Source organism: Schistocerca cancellata, unplaced genomic scaffold (genome assembly GCF_023864275.1).
Source record: "Schistocerca cancellata isolate TAMUIC-IGC-003103 unplaced genomic scaffold, iqSchCanc2.1 HiC_scaffold_599, whole genome shotgun sequence".
NCBI classification, from domain to species: Eukaryota; Metazoa; Arthropoda; class Insecta; order Orthoptera; family Acrididae; genus Schistocerca; species Schistocerca cancellata.
The window spans coordinates 62,501-67,500 of record NW_026046611.1 but is presented as its reverse complement, the minus strand read 5'-3'; the positions used below and the strand labels follow the sequence as shown (position 1 = coordinate 67,500).

The 5,000-nt window shown below is 53.1% G+C and overlaps 1 non-coding gene across 1 annotated transcript in view; it reads right to left on the bottom strand.

Annotated features, from left to right (window-relative positions):
* The window catches only part of LOC126134083 (small subunit ribosomal RNA), a 1,926-nt gene extending 1,896 nt beyond the window's left edge, over nt 1-30 (bottom strand). The window contains exon 1 of the ribosomal RNA XR_007527599.1: nt 1-30. This exon is cut by the window's left edge and continues 1,896 nt beyond it. This is a non-coding gene — a ribosomal RNA (small subunit ribosomal RNA).
* Between the last annotated feature and the right edge of the window lie 4,970 nt (nt 31-5,000).

The following is a 5,000-nucleotide window of genomic DNA, read 5'->3' as shown; positions in this document are numbered from 1 at the left end:
CATATGACTACTGGCAGGATCAACCAGGGAGCTGCGTCAACTAGAGCTGAGCAGCCGGCCGCCCGGGAGTGTGTCCCAGGGGCCCGCGCGAACACGCAAGCGTCCGCTCAATTATTCTGCAAACAGGAGGAGGCTGAGCTCCCCTGCACAATACACCTCGAAACCCTCTCAGGTCCCGGCGGCGCGCAGCGCCGTCCTAAGTACTTGGTCGGGTTCGAGAGAGGCGCAATCGCCCGGAGTTAGGCGAGTAGACGCTTTAGGTGCGACCACCCGTGCTCCCAACTGAGCTTGCCGCTGCCGACAGAGGCCCGGGAGCGTGCTGTCGTGGCATTGCCGGCGGGAGACAACACGCGCCACCTACGGTGACCGGCAGCTCCAACGCCAGCGCCACAGAAGGGCAAAGGCCCCACGTGGGTGCCGAAGCGAACTCTCCCAGCACAGCGCACGTGCCAACACGTCTGCACAACTGCGATACAAACCACCAGCGAGAACCGCTGGGGCGACCGAGCAGCAGACGGCGTCGCGGCGCCGAGTGCCGGGCGGCGGCGCATCCTCAACGCACACAGTCCTCAGTCGGACCAGCACACTGCAGATGTCCACCGCGCTTCGCACCGGGCCCGCGAGGACCCACTTTGGCCGCCCGGCGCCGCGCGCAGGGTGCCCCGGCGCGCAGCTGCGCCGCCTGCCGCGTCCGTCGGCCGGCGCGCCTGCCACTGGGCGCCCCCACCAGCCGGCTGTAGCGCGTGCGCCCACGCACCGCGCGGCCAGCACGCCGGGCGGCCCCCCCTCACCGGCCGGGGACGGTCCCACCCAGCCACCGCCGCGTATCGCTTCACACACAGATTTGCCCTTACTGATTTACCTCCAGCAACAACAACCGCACCACAATGGGTTTACCAGTTGTTCATTTGCGTAACGTCACCAGCAAACGTAGACGTCCATCCCAGTTTGCAAATGCAACGATTATTGCATACCTGTCTGTTAGGTGTCACGACACACTACGTCTGCCCACATACACGCAACAAAATGTGCACGACTAGAGAACACGTGGGAGGTGGCCCCCTACGTATGCGATGTCCATTACGAGACCGACTGTCAACCAGCATCTGTACCATGTCGCAGATGTGGAACGCGGTGCACCATGCTATCACACTGTGTGAGAAGAGACGACTACGTTTGAATACACGCGCCACTACATCAACAGACGGCTCATGCTGATCGCCATCCAGGGCGTCCGTTAATCCCACACGTCTCTATGGCGTACCACACTGCAATGTAGCTGTTATGGGGAGACGGCACGTGGCTGAGTGCACAACATTTGGACCGTATGGTTCGCTGTTGTTGGGCGCAGTCGTTGTACGGTCACACATGTGCCACAGCGTATCATGCAGTACATACGGACCTATGTGCAGTACAATGTGAGGGTTAAGCTTACGACATCAGCGGACAGTGGACACAGGCCGTACCACGACGTAGACTGAGCGCTTCGACATGCGAATGCCAGTGAACAGCTGCGAAGGGCATTGAACACGCAAGCACCTGAACGACCAGCGTGCGAAGGCAGGGGGGAGGGTGGGGGCGATGTACATCCTGCAGTCGTCCACATTACAGTGTACAGCGGGAGCATGTAAAAAGTAAGCAACACTTGCGAAGTGTTGAACATGAAACGATACACAAGAGGGTGGGCGGTGCGAGTAGCGAACTATATTCAGAGGGTTGTGGTTAGACAACACTGGATTAATGTAACGTGTCATATGCCAATTACAGAGCAGGTTAAGGCACAACTTGGGTTAGGTTAAGGCACAACGTGGGTTAGGTTAAGGCACAACTTGGGTTAGGTTAAGGCACAACGTGGGTTAGGTTAAGGCACAACGTGGGTTAGGTTAAGGCACAACGTGGGTTAGGTTAAGGCACAACGTGGGTTAGGTTAAGGCACAACGTGGGTTAGGTTAAGGCACAACGTGGGTTAGGTTAAGGCACAACGTGGGTTAGGTTAAGGCACAACGTGGGTTAGGTTAAGGCACAACGTGGGTTAGGTTAAGGCACAACGTGGGTTAGGTTAAGGCACAACGTGGGTTAGGTTAAGGCACAACGTGGGTTAGGTTAAGGCACAACGTGGGTTAGGTTAAGGCACAACGTGGGTTAGGTTAAGGCACAACTTGGGTTAGGTTAAGGCACAACTTGGGTTAGGTTAAGGCACAACTTGGGTTAGGTTAAGGCACAACTTGGGTTAGGTTAAGGCACAACTTGGGTTAGGTTAAGGCACAACTTGGGTTAGGTTAAGGCACAACTTGGGTTAGGTTAAGGCACAACTTGGGTTAGGTTAAGGCACAACTTGGGTTAGGTTAAGGCACAACGTGGGTTAGGTTAAGGCACAACGTGGGTTAGGTTAAGGCACAACGTGGGTTAGGTTAAGGCACAACGTGGGTTAGGTTAAGGCACAACGTGGGTTAGGTTAAGGCACAACGTGGGTTAGGTTAAGGCACAACGTGGGTTAGGTTAAGGCACAACGTGGGTTAGGTTAAGGCACAACGTGGGTTAGGTTAAGGCACAACGTGGGTTAGGTTAAGGCACAACGTGGGTTAGGTTAAGGCACAACGTGGGTTAGGTTAAGGCACAACGTGGGTTAGGTTAAGGCACAACGTGGGTTAGGTTAAGGCACAACGTGGGTTAGGTTAAGGCACAACGTGGGTTAGGTTAAGGCACAACGTGGGTTAGGTTAAGGCACAACGTGGGTTAGGTTAAGGCACAACTTGGGTTAGGTTAAGGCACAACGTGGGTTAGGTTAAGGCACAACTTGGGTTAGGTTAAGGCACAACTTGGGTTAGGTTAAGGCACAACTTGGGTTAGGTTAAGGCACAACTTGGGTTAGGTTAAGGCACAACTTGGGTTAGGTTAAGGCACAACTTGGGTTAGGTTAAGGCACAACTTGGGTTAGGTTAAGGCACAACTTGGGTTAGGTTAAGGCACAACTTGGGTTAGGTTAAGGCACAACGTGGGTTAGGTTAAGGCACAACGTGGGTTAGGTTAAGGCACAACGTGGGTTAGGTTAAGGCACAACGTGGGTTAGGTTAAGGCACAACGTGGGTTAGGTTAAGGCACAACGTGGGTTAGGTTAAGGCACAACGTGGGTTAGGTTAAGGCACAACGTGGGTTAGGTTAAGGCACAACGTGGGTTAGGTTAAGGCACAACGTGGGTTAGGTTAAGGCACAACGTGGGTTAGGTTAAGGCACAACGTGGGTTAGGTTAAGGCACAACGTGGGTTAGGTTAAGGCACAACGTGGGTTAGGTTAAGGCACAACGTGGGTTAGGTTAAGGCACAACGTGGGTTAGGTTAAGGTAGAAATTGCGTTACATTGCGGTACAAATTGCGTTACATTGCGGTACAAATTGCGTTACATTGCGGTACAAATTGCGTTACATTGCGGTACAAATTGCGTTACATTGCGGTACAAATTGCGTTACATTGCGGTACAAATTGCGTTACATTGCGGTACAAATTGCGTTACATTGCGGTACAAATTGCGTTACATTGCGGTACAAATTGCGTTACATTGCGGTACAAATTGCGTTACATTGCGGTACAAATTGCGTTACATTGCGGTACAGATTGCGTTACATTGCGGTACACATTGCGTTACACATTGCGGTACACATTGCGTTACACATTGCGGTACACATTGCGTTACACATTGCGGTACACATTGCGGTACACATTGCGTTACACATTGCGTTACACATTGCGGTACACATTGCGGTACATTGCGGTACACATTGCGGTACATTGCGGTACACATTGCGTTACATTGCGGTACACATTGCGTTACATTGCGGTACACATTGCGTTACATTGCGGTACAAATTGCGTTACGAATTTGGTTAAGTTAAGGTGCAAAATGGGTTAGGTTAAGGTGCGAAATGGGTTGGATTACAGTACACAACGTGGTAAGAGAGTGTGTTGGGGGGGGGGGGGCCGAGGTTCGTTGGTAGTGATCATTGTAAGTGAATGTCTGAGGCAGCTTCAGTATGTCACAGCAGTTATGTCTCGTCAGGATGCGCTTTTCGCTCGTGACTGGAGGCGCGCCGCGTCTGTGGTTGCGGCAAGGGAGCGGCAGACCTGTGTGATTCATTCCTGCCATTGTTTCTGTGCCGTAACAGGAGGCAGTGTGGTGGTGTTGGGTGCACCCCTGTGTAGGACATGTGTGGGTGTTGGTGGCTTATCTGAGCAATTGTGGATGTCGGACGGGTGGGATATTCTATTTTAGAATTGGACCCCCTGGTGTGGTTATCATAGTGTGGATGGTGTACTGTGGCGGAGAGGATGCACCGGACGTTGGTCCATGCTGGTGCTTACATATTGTATCTGTGTCTGTTACAGGCAGAGAGTAATGTGTGATAGAGTGTCTCGCTGATGTGTGGTTCATATTGTGTGCACAGACTTACAGCATGTATAGGGACAGCGGGAATTTGGCATATTGGATATAACTCTTCGTGAAACGCAAGATATAGGGGTGGATTGCAACGTACGAGTGCGGGAAGAGTCCGCCGTTCATCCGCTGGAGTTGCGATTTCGGCGGTTGGGGTGGGGCACGTGCGGGTGCGGGTGGAGTGATTGTCGGTTGACTACTTCGTGCGACGCAGGCACTGGCGTTCGGGTTCCTGTGGTGGACAGATTATGCAGGCTTTGTGGGTGGCGTCGGAAAATGGGTACTGTGGGACCTAGCGATGTCGTAGTCGGGGTGGCGTCTCATAGATGGCGGTATCGTCGGTGCAGCAGGTCATGTTTCGGGAGACTTGCAGATGGCGGTATTTAGTTTTCGTGTTGCGCGCGACATGGTGGACGTAGTGTCGTCCGATTCGCGTAGATGGGGCTATTGCATGTGGTTTCGTCACATTGTCATAGATGGCGATGCTGTGGTTTGGCAGTATGGTTGGTGTAGTTCCGTTGGATTCCTGCAGATGGAGGTGTCGTTTCTGGGCCAGACGGCAATGTAGTTTG